Below are 14,472 nucleotides of genomic sequence, written 5' to 3'. Positions count from 1 at the left end.
TATATTTCAAATCTCTTTGATGACTATTGTATTGAACAATGAATTCATCATCATGAGTTCATTGTTCCATATTCTTCTCAACAAAATGGCATTGCAGAGCGTAAGAATCAAACCATTCTTAATGCTATGAGATGTATGCTTATCCATTCTAGATTATCCAAGAGATTTTGGGCTAAAGCAGTTCATACAGCAGTCTTTGTTCAAAATCATCTTCCCACAACTACACCTGCTTATAATATTCCCATTATAATTTGGATAGGGAAAACTCCTTTTGTATCACATTTTTGCACCTTTGGATGCATTGCTTATATTTATGTGCCAAAATAAACGCGGCAAAAGTTGGATCCTCCTGGTTTGAAAATTATATTTATTAGATATTCTAATAATTCTAAAGGATATAAATTTTATGATCCTACTTCTTAGAAAGTCATCATCAATCGTGATGCTCTATTCGATGAACGTTCGATGGGAGGTACATGGTCTAGTAAGGATTCTGATGACACACAATCCTTACTCACTGCTTTTCCTTTTCTGTTTGATGATGTTGTGCATCCTTCTTCTCCTACTATGAAGGATTCTGAAGACCCTACAAAGGATTCGAGTGATAATCTTAATACCTACATTAATCTTCCCATTGATATTGAACATGGTTTAGACAAAGCCTGATGGATCTTTTGATAAGTTCAAAGCTTGTTTGGTTGCAAAAGGATACTCACAAGTTGCAGGTGTTTATTATCATGATACATTTTTCCCTGTTGTTCACATGGCTAGCATACGTGTCCTTTTGGCATTTGCTACTCATTTTGATTTGGAGATTCATTAGATGGATGTGAAAACTACTTTTCTTAAAGGTGATCTCAAAGAAGAGATTTATATGGAACAACCAGAAGGATTTTCAATTCCTGGCAAGGAACATCTTGTGTGTCGTCTTCATCGCGCTCTTATGGTGGTTTAAAGCAGGCATCATGTTCTTGGTATATCAAAATTTATCTCTTTCTCACATTGAAAGGGTTTATCTCTTATTTCTATGATCTTAATATATATATCAAGCGCGAAGGTATTCTATTTGTTATTCTTGCTCTATACGTCGATGATACCATACTTGTTTCTAAAAATCTTAACTTTATGCAACTCCTGAAGAAGATTTTATCATCGACTTTTGAGATAGTGGATCTTGGTGAAATTCACTCTTGTCTTGGTATTCAATTTCAATGCTATCGCTCTAGAAAGGTAACTTGTTTCTTCGTCAATCAAAATTCATTGACGATATTATTAAAAAGTTTGGTATGGTCAATGCTCATTCTGCAAATACTCCATGTCTTGTAAGCTCCACCAAGTATACAATTATGAATAAAGAATCAATAATGATTGAGCATTGCCCCACAGATCAGATGATTACAGATATATTCACCAAAGGACTGAGTGAAGCTCAATTCACTCAGAGTTGTTGCAGCTTCATACTTTGGAGATTAATACTTTTCACACTCACACCCTGAATAATTAAGCTTGTACAAAATGTATTTTTGTATCCTTGTAGATACTCTTGCACATTACGCACATTGATCTTTTGTATATGATATGTATGTATAGGGACTCGGGTTTTTCCTTTGTACTCCTCAAGGGTTTTTTCACTCGCGTAGCTAGAGACCTTTGTTTAAGTGGGGGTGTTGGCACTATATATATCACACCCTAACTTGACCTAGATATCACCTATATATACAAACTCATAATCAATATGAACTAGTCTTTTGGAAGCATATATGGTGTAACTCTCTTCCTCCTCTCTCTTTGAGTCACTCTATCCCTATCTCTTCGTGTTCATGTATTTCCAACAACATGGCCATGGAACCAATGACTGCTTATACCATGTATGTTGTCAATGTAGATTCTAGGGTCAGAGCTCTCGGGTGTGCCCAAATGCATTGTTGGAGTAGTTTGAGGGATGAGCATCACCGGCAACTCGCCGTAGAATGCACACAATACTGACCGCCTTCTGAAGAGTAAAAAGGAGCTAAAGCAGTTTCTCAAAGATACTGCCTCAGCCGTGGAATGGAACTCCCAACACCCGCGATGAAGAGGAGACTCTTCGTTACAAGATATGGCATGTGTTGCCATGTATATAGGCAGTGATGTGTGTGAACACACTTAGGACCGCCGGGGCACTTTTTCCCTCTTTACGAGGTTTTTTTCCCCGGCTTGTATATACGCCCATCCTTCTCGGGCTAACTTATCTTTTGTACATTGACACAATCTAATACATTTTGTGTTGTGTGCATTCTTGCTTCTTCTTCTCCAAGCTTTGTGTGCTTTCCTGCAACCCTAATTCCAACAATTGGTATCAGAGCAGGCATCGGCTCCCAGGGCTACGCCGCCAGCAGCCTCCGGCTCACGTTCTCCGATTGAGGTGAGCTTTCACGAGCGCTTGCAGGTCCTTATACTCTGCAAATGATCTCGTAGGGCTTCGCGTTCTCAGAAATCGCATCTGAGATCGTTTCGAGCTCCGTTTTTGCATTTCAAGTTCTGCACAGGTGTTTTCGTCATTTTTTGCAGAAGTTTTGACAGTGCAGTTTTCTGTAAAACAGGCATACGTACTCTATTGTGGACCATGCTACATAGCACGAGTTGTTTTCTATTCAGTCTTTGCTTCATTACAGGTAGCTTTTGCATCAGTTTCAGTCAATGGCCATGGCTGATAACAGCAATGATGTATTTCGCATGTTATCTGCTGATGACAAATTGGATGGAGACAGCAACTACCCACTTTGGGCATACATGATGCAACATGTTTTGGTTGCAAAAGGAGTGTGGAACATTGTGCAGGGTATGGATGTACGTCCAGGTTCTGTGGATGTAGGATCTATTGAGGATGTTGCAGGTTCTAGCAGCTCTACTATTGCTGCTGTTTTACCCACTGTTGAACAAGCTCGTTGGGATGGTAAAGATGCACAGGCTCATGCCTTGATTGCACTTTCTGTCAAACGTAACATCACCCCACATATTCGTTCAGCTAAAACAACAAAACAGGCTTGGGATATTCCAGCTGGTTTGTATGCAGGTCGTAACGAGGCAAAAATCTCTTACCTGCGTAAAGAGCTAGAATCGAAGATTATGCAGGAAGATGATGACATGAATGTTTTTCTTGCTGAGATTAAAGATCTCAAGGAACAGTTAATTTCTGCAGGTGAGATTATTGATGTTGTCAAGTATGATAATTTAGTCAACAAGCTCTTGCAAGAAGCGCAGTCCAGGCAAAACACGGCTAGGCAACGTGCAGTTGATCAGGCATTTATTGCTGTCCAACAGAGAAGAAGTGGTAAGGCAGTCCCTTCCACTGTTTCTTCTCCTATTAATAGGTCTGTAACTTCACAGGTAGCAACAATAAGTCTGAGAAGGCTCCTGATAAAGGCAAGAAAAAGATCAGGTGCAACTATTGTAAGGTAAATGATCATGTCATTAAGAATTGCCCTAAGCTAAAGGCTAAAGAGGCAAAGAAGAAAGAGTCAAATGCAGCCACAATAGCGGATGCTTCTACAAATGCAGATTCTGCAAATGTTGTGCAGGATACAGAATGGGCGTTTAGCGTGTATTACCAGTATGACCCATTTGTACATAAAGCTTGGCATGGCAGGAAGCCTTCTATTGGTCACTTGCGTGTCTTTGGTTGCTTGGCCTATGCTTTAGTGCCTGTGCAACAACGCAGAAAATTGGATGATAAGGCTGTCAAATGCATTTTTGTTGGCTACAGTGCTGAGAGCAAGGGTTACAGATTGTATCATCCGCAGTCAAAGCGTATCTTGATTAGTCGAGATGTTGTTTTTGTGGGGGATGTGTAGCCTTTGTTATCATGTACCAAAGAGACAGGTGTGAGCTCACGGGATGTATTTGATACGTTGTTGCCTCTATTTACAGGTGGGAATTCAAATGTAAGTCCTATAATGAGGCAAATACTTAGCCTATGCAGATTTCAAACGACATCATAGATCAGCCTATTTGTGATGCAAATTTACAGGATGTAATCTATGAGGATAGGGCTGAAAATGAGCAGGCTAGAGGTATGCCTAAATGGCTGGTGCAAACCTTGCGTGATAGTAAAATTGATGCACCTATGTCTAGTCGTACTCGTTCAAGTTTTCAGCATGCCTCTCTTATGCATCAGATTGTTATGCTTTGGCTGTGTTTAGAATGTGTGAAGAGGAAGAACCTCTTTCATTTGATGAGGCACAAAAATCAAAAAATTGGTTGGCTGCAATGCAAAGTGAATATGATGCTATAATGAAGAATGGTACATGGTCTTTGTGTGATTTGCCTATTGGTAAAAAGGCCATTGGATGTAAGTGGGTTTTTTAATTGAAACGAAAGCCAGATGGCAATGTTGATCGCTATAAGGCTAGACTTGTTGCAAAGGGTTATGCTCAAGAAAAGGGCATTGATTTTGATGAGACCTTTGCTCCCACTTGTCGTATGACTACCATTCGTAGCATTTGTGCATTGGCAGCTCATAATGGTTGGAATGTACATTAGTTGGACATAAAGACTGCGTTCTTGAATGGAGATTTGCATGAGGAGGTGTATGTATCGCAGCCTCGTGGTTTTGTTCAAAGAGGGCAGGAAAACAAAGTGTGCAGGTTGAAAAAGGCTTTATATGGTTTAAAGCAAGCTCCACGAGCTTGGTATGAAAAGATACATGCATATTTGACTGCACATGGTTTTCAGAATAGTCCAACAGAAAGCACTTTGTATGTTAAACGTGTGGATGATGTACATCTAATCATTACTCTCTATGTCGACGATGACATGCTGCTCACAGGACCAAATGAGAGTCATATTGCTGATTTTAAGGCTAATTTAAATGCCTCTTTTGAGATGTCAGATTTGGGGCATTTACATCATTATTTGGGGATACAGTTTAAGCAGTATGATGGAGGTATTGCTTTGTGTCAAACAAAGTATATTGAGACATTGTTGCGGAGATTTGGCCTTGAAGATTGCAAGCCTATTGCTACTCCAATGGAGACAGGTTTGAAGTAGAGTCTTCATGATGCTGGAGATCACTTTGATGTCACACTCTATCAGACAGCTGTTGGCTGCCTCATTTATGTATGCATTATGAGGCCGGACATTCAGTTTGCAGTCTCACAGGTGAGCAGGTTTATGCATAGCCCAGGGTCTCAGAATTGGAAGGCAATTAAACGCATCTTTCGCTACTTGAGTGGCACCATACATCTTGGGTTGTTTTATCCCAAGGGGGGATCGTTGCCGCCAGATTTGCATGCTTTTTTGGACTCAGATTGGGCTAGTTGCTATGACACAAGAGTGTCCACAAGTGATTTTTGTTTCATACTCGGTAGCTCATGCATATCTTGGTTGAGCAAGAAGCAACCTACTGTGGCCACTTCGAGTTGTGAAGCTGAGTACAGGGCAGCTTTCACAGCTACGGTTGAGTGTGTGTGGCTCAGACGGCTTATGGGCTGACTTGGGTGTTGGACAGGAGTCTGCTACCTCTATCTTCACATGACAGTCAGAGCGCATTGGCAGTTGCGAGAAACCCAGTTTTTCATGCTCGCACAAAGCACATCGAGGTGCATTATCACTATGTTAGGGAGAGACTCTCAGCAGGAGAGATCAGCTTGGCCTATGTGCCAACACAGGACAACCTCGTCGATCTTTTCACAAAGGCGCTTCCTCGTGAGAAGTTTGAAGCTTTTCGCAAAGCTTTGGGCTTGCTCCTCTTTGTGGATTGATCTACTTCGGGCATGGCACTCCCCTATACATGAGTGCCAGCTCTCGTTCACACCATCACTCCCAGGGGGGATTTATTGCCATATATATAGGCAGTGATGTGTGTGAACACACTTAGGACCGTCGGGGCACTTTTTCCCTCTTTAGGAGGTTTTTTCCCCCGGCTTGTATATACGCCCATCCTTCTAGGGCTAACTTATCTTTTGTACATTGACACAATCTAATACACTTTGTGTTGTGTGCATTCTTGCTTCTTCTTCTCCAAGCTTTGTGTGCTTTCCTGCAACCCTAATTCCAACAGCATGGACAGTAATTGTAAAAGAAAACCTCTTGTCTAATGTCAAGCATGCCATTACGGACCTTCAGGATGCAAAAACTTAGCAGTTGTCATGGCATCCTCTTTTCATGAAGCTCTTGCTTCAACCCGTTTGGTTACATAATCTGTGGCAACAATGATGAAGTGTGCTTCTGTGCCCCACGTGCAGCCGAACTAATAAGACCAATGAAATCTAAGCCCCATTTTTTGAAAGGTCGGTTGACTCTAACAAGATGCACTGGCATCATGTCCTTCTTCTGTGGCTTTGCACATCGTTGGCACTTGTCACATCCCTCAAGTGACAAATAGTGCATAATCTTTGAAGAGCGTGGGCCACCAATAGCCCGATTGGAGTATTTTTCTTGTTGTAACATTGCCTGTGAAGTGTCCACTAGCTACCCCTTTGTGTGCTAGTTTGATGATGTATAAGTATTCATCCTCGCTTGGGCAACATCTTAGGATGTCATCCTTACCTTGTCTATAAAGATTTTGACCTTGATTTTTCTCTCATTAGTGGGAATTCCATTTTTGGACACTATATGCCCAAGAATAACACTCCATGTTTCACCCAAAATTGGTATTTGTAAGGGTTTAAAGATATGCGATAAAATCGACACCTTTCAAACACCTTTCTCTATCTAGGCTCCTTTGAGCTTTCTTGCCATGTACCATTCTATCCCCAGTTGTAGGACTTGAAATACTCGTGCACTTACCTGAGATATCATCCTCTTGAGGCGGCCCGATGAGCTCTTTGAGTTTTGTTTCCTTCTCTGACATCTCTTGATAGCTCCGTAGAGCTTGTCTTGCTCAAAGATCATGGCTTCTTGTCACTTTTATAAACTGATGACTTGGTGAGAATAGTTACCTTATTTACATTAGCTTCCCATTATCGAGGGGATGTAGCTTTCGTGTAAATCCACGACCTCGAGATAGAAAAGATCCATCTCCATGGGGGGGAGATACTTCTTAGGCTTTCTATGTGGTTTCCCTTTTCTTGCCCAGGTGACTGTGAGTAACATAAATTTTATTCTTTTGTGAAGGAGTCATCATCTTTGCTAGATGAACCACTATAGCTATCCCATGCTTAAATTGATGTCAACTCCTCCCAAGAGGGACACCACAATAAGCATGACTAGGGAGGTGTTTTCCCTCTCGTCCAATCATGAAAAACTTGTTCCAAGATTTTTGAAATAGTTTCCATGGTTTCCAAGACATGGACCTAATCCTTAGAGTCATCAGGCTCTACTAGGAGAGGTTCGTAATCCTAGTTGTCATCTCCACTATCCAACAACTTAGTACAACATTTATGTGTGTTGATGACTAAACCAATTTGAACAATTGTGTCAGACTCATTGGTGAGAATGCCTCGTCCCATGGGATGCGTCTTCCCCATTTTTAGGCCTATCTTCAAGGACCAACATTTGTGTGTATAGTTGTGATTGGTTTCCCATTCATGAACTAGCCTTGCTTCTCTCGTGTGTAAGGCCTTCCGAAGTCATTGTATATGGCCCTCTTCTCTAAAAATCCATCACCACAAATGTGTAGTGGAAAGTTAATCCAAAGGTCTTGACTTTTGCATCCTACATGATGCCTAAGGGTTTAGTTATGTTTCTTTGTCAAGCTTTACTACCACGAGGATTTATGCGGGCTTCCCCAGGCCTCTCTGCAATCCTTGGTGATTATGCTAACAACAGCACCACCATCCAAGTTTATGGTGGAGACCGTAGTCCCTTGTACACATCCCTTGTAACATTACATTCATTTCATCCCTTCACTAGAGCTACACCCAAAGATAGGGAGGTTAAACCACTTCTTCATAAAATAAGTTAAGGTGTTATTTACAAAGCCATTTGGTGAATTTTAAAATTCGAAGAACCATGGACCACTCCTATTTCTAGGTGTTCCACTATTCCTTTTCTCAAATCTGTGTTTTGTTGGGTTATTTCTTCCCAAAGCTCCTTGCTTGAGGTGGATGTGAAGGATTCTAGCCTTCATTAATTGGGTAGCACAATCAACTAAGTGCCAAATTTTCATGCTACAAACAAAAATCACCGATTTTCAGGCAACTAAATTGCTTCATTCTTCCCGTGGCATCACAGTTAGCCTAAACCTTCTTAGGTGAAGGTTAGCCATAGCTTAAGCTACTTATAGCGCAAAGCTGAGCTCAAACTGACCAAGGGTCAAGCCACATTCTATGAAAAACTAGTCGGGGAAAAGTCACCTATTTGCACCAACTAGAGGTACCATTGGAGGATTTTCTTTTCTTGGGGACTCTCACTCAAGTAAGGGAAATATATATGTGCCAAATCTCCCATCAAATTTACCTTGTACATGCTCAATTTAATCCTCCAAAATCAGTTGGTACTAATCACTATTTTTCAGCACTCTTCACTATAATTAAGGGTGTAATTAGCAAAATTGGCATAATTGAATGTCAAAATTGAATTCCTCAGATTCCATTAACCTTGTTTGAGTTTTATAGCATCTCATTTGGCATTTGGATCAGTAACGGGAATCCTTTTGACCATATTTTGTTTTACCATTAATCTGTGAGCAAATAGACATTGCTGAGAGTAATACTCTAGTAAGATCTTTGTAAAAATGGAAACAAATATCACGAATGTTGAGAAGTTCAATGGGGAAGGGTTCCACACCTGTTGAAGTACCTTCTTCTAATGGATGAGAAGTTGTGGAAAATCATTAAGGAAAATGTGCCGGATGAACCAAGTGAAGGGTGGGTTGAAAAAGATGAGCAATCATTGTCACTTATTGATTTACACCTGGGCCCTAGTCTTATTCATCACATTGTTGGTTTACACATGGGCCCTAGTATTATTCATCACATTGTCACTTATTGGTTCACACCTATGCCCTAGTCTTATTCATCACATTGACTCTAAGGAACATGCAAAGGACACATGTGATACATTGAATCTCGTGTTTGGAGCGACGGCAAAGAACTGGGATACTCACTTAAAGATTGAATTCTATGGTCTACAAATTAACTTTAATGAGTCTTTGGCTCAGTTTATCAGTTAAATGAAAAGCATCATGACCCAATTAGATGGCATAGATGCTAAGATTGGAGATAAAGATGTAGTTGCAATACTCATAAAAAGCATGCCAGAAGAATATGGTGTACTAGTGACCACTCTAAAGACTTTACTTGAACCAACATTTGAGAATTGTATTTCATCACTAATTGAAGAAGAGAAGCGGTTAAAGAATGGAATACAAAGCACATCAAGGGAATAAGCTTTCTACACCAACAAGGGTATAAAAGAATGCTACCATTGCAGAAGGAAAGGGCACTTTAAAAGTGAATACAAGATCAAACACAAGCCTAAATGTGGACACTGCAACAAGCTCAAGCACAAGGAAGAAGCATGTAGATTGAAGAATTAGGAGGCAAACTACATGGAGGCTTCATCAAGAAAAGAGAAGATCTCTGAACAAGCGTCTCTTCTAAACCAAAGGTACATCAACAAGCCTCACCACCTTAGCCCATGATTGTAAAAGGTCACCGATAAGTAGACCTAGTCCTTTTTATTGTGTTTTCTTATCACACCTGACCACCTAAGAGTAGCAATTTATGCATCCAAGGGCTGATGACATCTTGTATTACCACACTTAACCACCTTGAGTAGCATGTTGCACTAAGGAGAAGTGATATATCTTTTGTAATTCACATCCAACCACCTTGCAGTAGCCTATACATCATGGCACCGAGGGGGGGATGTTGAAATTTGTGGTGCCATTGAGGGTGAGGTATGAGTAGAGGACCAGGTCAGGAGCATGCAACCACATCACACTTGGACATTATCCCACATGAGCATATTTGTAAGAGGTGAACCCTCCTTATATGAAAAAGGATCATTTCCAAGCCATGAAAACAAGGAGCTCTCAAGCCTCTATGAGTACATGTTTCCTTCTTGTAACCTAATTGTGCTTGAGTCAAGCTTGATTAAGTCATTTTCGCACTCCAATGGAAGATCAACCCTCCTCTCACTTAATCTCCCTCTCACATGCACTCACACATAGATAATGAGCATATATTTGCTCTAATTGAAGTAGGCAAGCAAGCAAAACACACAAGAGAGCAAGAGAGTAGAGAAGAAGACCACTCTATTGGTTGAGAATGAATGGTGAGAATACAAAATGAACCTTATCTTGGCCCCTAGCCTTCACACCTTGGGCAACTATACCTAAAAAATAGGTCCATAGCTATCCATGGCCACCTAGGCTTGTGCAAACACATAATCTAAGAATGCAATCTCCATAATTAATCCCTTAATGCGCCTTTCATATAGACAAAAGCCACAATCACACACATAAAATATACAATGTTAGCATTTTTAATGTCAACCTTCACACCTTGGGCAACCGTACCTAAAAAATAGGTCCATGGCTATCCAGGGCCACCTAGGCTTGTGCAAACACGTAATCTAAGAATGCAATCTCCATAATTAATCCCTTAATGCGCCTTTCATAGGCAAAAGCCGCCGTGATCGCACACATAAAATATACAATGTTAGTATTTTTAATGTCAATGAGACCAAATGAAGTGACAATTTCCAGTGGATGGCATCGACACTGGAGAGATGTCTAATGAGGGTTAATATGCCCCCCCCCTTCCTAATGCAGATTCCATCCTTGAAATATGTCAAACAATGAAGATTGGTCGAGGTTGTTTGCTAGAAGCATGAAATGTCGAAGGTCTTGGAAGGTCTGCAAGGCAACATGGTACCACGAGTAAGGTGCTCTTGTGGAAAATAATTGAATTTAAGCATAATGCAAATAGCGATCAAGCAGTGAGAGGAAAGATTTTTACGACTGGTCAAACTTTCTAGTTAAGACAAGGGTAATATTAAGGTTTGTCCAAATTCAATCTAAACTAATATGGAGCAAAAAGCATGCCTCTCGGGTTATGGCCTTAGTCTCAATACACTATCGCTTTGGTAAAACCATCTCTAGCTATTATCTAGCCTCATAAATGAAATTGCTAAGTGATTATTATAAGCGTTCGTTTTGATTCTAAAAACATAAAATTAGGCCACCACCCTGCAAAGACCCAAATCAGAGACCTCATACAACAAGAGTATCTAAGAACTGCTAAGTACCTCCTACAAGGATGGTTTTTTTTAAGCTTTATTGATAGGTTTTTAGCCACAAGGTCTCATCCCATGGAGATTAAGGCTATGGTTCCAAGGCTTCATCCCTAAGAGCCAAAAGTCCTACCTAGATCACACATGGTGATGGTTATCTTCTTGTGGGTTTTTTTTGTATTTTGTTTTGATTTGTTTGTTTTTGTTTTGCTTTTTTTATAAAGTAGTTTCACTAAGACCAAAAGGTGAGGATGGGTTAGAATACACCTGGGCAATAAGAAAAATCATGTCCATATTGAGGTTGCACATCCACTGTAAGTTGTAAATCTGGATATGTCTACATAACTACACCTCAATAACCTATAAATCATACTCATCTAGCAAGCTCATCATCAGATAACCATGGTTTGTAAGAATGCTCCGATTCTTTATCTCACTAGGTTGATTTTTCCCCACTTTGGTGTGCTTCATATATATAGATGTGTTCTCCAATATACTAGGCAATGGTTTGAGTGCATCCTCACTGTGAAATGGCATGGGTACTATAGGTAAGTGAGCTAAGTAGATAGCGTGAGCTAAGATATCTCAAAAATCACCAACCATGCTCCAGAAGGGACAATGAGTCGGACATATAATTACTCTAAAAAATTACGGTGTAATTCCATAAGTTCTTGCCCTCCTCCACCGATCTACAAGTTGTTCCTATGCAGTTCTATTTTGATAGGGTCCCCCACTAGGTAATGTACACTCACGTAATTGTGTCGTTGTGGTGTCTCTCCTACCATGGACTGTGATAGTCTTGTCCCATAGAGCCTAAAATAAGCTCTACACTACCAACATAAGTAGGACTCTACTACGTACAACATGTGATGCCTACAAGTAATGCATGGTGCAAGGGATGGAACTGTAGGTAGAACGGGTCCACAAAGGTGGCTCTGCAACATCTCTCCCCTAGTGGTGCATTAAAATAGCATGAGTGGTTGTGGAAAGAAAGAATACTTAGCTGCCCTTGATAGTACCATTCCTGGCAATTTGGGTCCAAGATAAGATCTTTCGTGTGTCGGTCCACGAAAAGTCCATGCTCTTTCACGGACTATAGTCCTAGTAGAGTCGTACTTTATTCTTTTATTTGATATGTTCTCCTTCTCATCATCGTTTTTTTTTTAATTATTTTTTTAAATGAATGTTTTGTCAGATTTTTAGTATGTGCATAGTTTCTATATTGTTGTACATTGTTGGTTCAAGCTATATTGTCATGGGTTAGCTTTTTTTCCAACAGGCTCCCTCTTGATATGGACATGAACTTTGTTGAGGAGAAGAATGTGGAGGGTAACAGTAATGGTATTAGCATAAGTCCCCCCTTCCTACTTTCTATCATACCTTGACCTTGCGCGAAAGGTATTGTAGGTTTTTTGTAACCATCCCTTCCAACTTTGCTCCATCAATGTTTGTTGGCTACTAGGAGCATCCTTTGTTACTTGTTGTGGCATGTCAACTTTGAGCTTTAATGGTGGTAAAGAGCTCTCATAAGACCAAATGGAGCTTATGGGTTTGCCAGTCTAGATGAGCAATGGAGTTGACACTTGCATAGTGGGTCACTAGGGAAACCAATGGGGTTGGGGAGGATTAGATAGCCAACAATGGTTTTGTAACCTTTAGTGATGTAGAGGCTTCACCATCAACCTTTAGTGATGTAGAGGCTTCACTACCATCAATCACAATGTCTCATCATGTGATAGGGTTTCTCTTTGAGATCCAAAATTTTTTGGGCATTGGTCGTGAAGGTTCTTTTACAATAGCTTCCTTTGTTGGCGTTTGAGCTATTGAAGCCTTTATCCATCATTGATGAGGCGATTGGGAATTTGTAAGTGGCAGCATTGAGACTAGTGGTATACTCTTATGTTTTGGTATCCAAATACATTAGTTACTCTTGTAGTAACCTTGAGCATTTAATAAGTGTTTGGGGATCCATTTTGGGGTAACTTGTAACTTGGACTTCATGCGTTGATTCTTGCGTTGAGGTCCTCCTTTTTTGATCGGTTGAGGTGGTATGGATTAAAAATCTTGGGAACCCATTTCAAGGTAGATTTGGGTTGCCACTTTGTAACTTGTCGTATATGGTCGTTCTTTTGATATGCAGGTGTTTGCTATATAACGGTAGAAGAATTGAGAGTTTTTTAAATATTGGACACTGAAGTGGAGGGAGTTTTCATAGATTTTGTGGATGTTAAAGCTTCCTCCTCTTTGTGACCCTCGATAATAGTGAGAGGTGGCAGGGATTTATGAGTAGATTGTGGTTTCACCCACAGAGACACACCCTATTGATTAGTCAATCCTACATCCTACAGCCTTCATCCATGCACGACCAAGTATTATTGATTCAAATAATGTTCTAGCATGCATAACCAGGGAGTCTCCCACCAATTTCTTGCTATTAGTAGACAGGTATCTCTATTTGTAATAGCCTAAGAACCTTGGTATTTCCATGGATACTTTTTACCTTTAAGGAGGTATCTACAAGTTGGGGTTTTCCCAATTGTTCCATGAATTGAAGTGAATTGAAGGAAAATAGATTGTGACTATTTCCTTGTCCTTGAGATTTTTGTCAAATCATTTATTTCTTTGGTTCTTTTCTATCAGCATGTTTTGCACTACAATTTGTCTCTCCTTGGTGAGTTGTTCTAAAACAAATAACCAATCAGCCAATTTATTACCATCAAGATTTTCACTTACAGCTACCCTTAAGCTAGGGATCATGAACTCCCAAAGCATTACTATCTCAAGTCCATACACCATCTAAAGACGTGCAACTAATTGCAACTTTGTATGATGTGCGATAGGTCCATAAAACTACTATGAGCTTAGACTCCCAATCACTGGCATTGAGATTCAACACTCTTTATCAGTATTGAAATAAGAACCTTGTTGGTGCTCTCTGCTTGGTTATTTGCCTATGGGTAATATAGCATTGCCTTACAATGAGCAATCATGAATGTGTTAGTGAGATTTTTTATTACATCATTGATAAAATGCTTACCTTGATCACTTACCTATTCAAATGGACATCCAAAGCATGTAATGATGTTCTCATAGAGAAACTTAGCAGTTGTCATGGCATCCCCTTTTCATGAAGCTCTTGCTTTAGCCCATTTGGTTACATAATCTGTGGCAACAATGATGAAGTGTGCTTCTATGCCCCACGTGCAGCCGAACTAATAAGACCAATGAAATCTAAGCCCCATTTTTTGAAAGGTTGGTTGACTCTAACAAGATGCACTGGCATCATGTCCTTCTTCTGTGGCTTTGCACATT

The sequence above is a fragment of the Cibotium barometz genome, chromosome 29, assembly GCF_041138505.1.
Source record: "Cibotium barometz isolate CiBa-2024 chromosome 29, ASM4113850v1, whole genome shotgun sequence".
Lineage (NCBI taxonomy): Eukaryota > Viridiplantae > Streptophyta > Polypodiopsida > Cyatheales > Cibotiaceae > Cibotium > Cibotium barometz.
The sequence above is the reverse complement of the archived record's forward strand: the minus strand, read 5'-3'. Positions refer to the sequence as shown.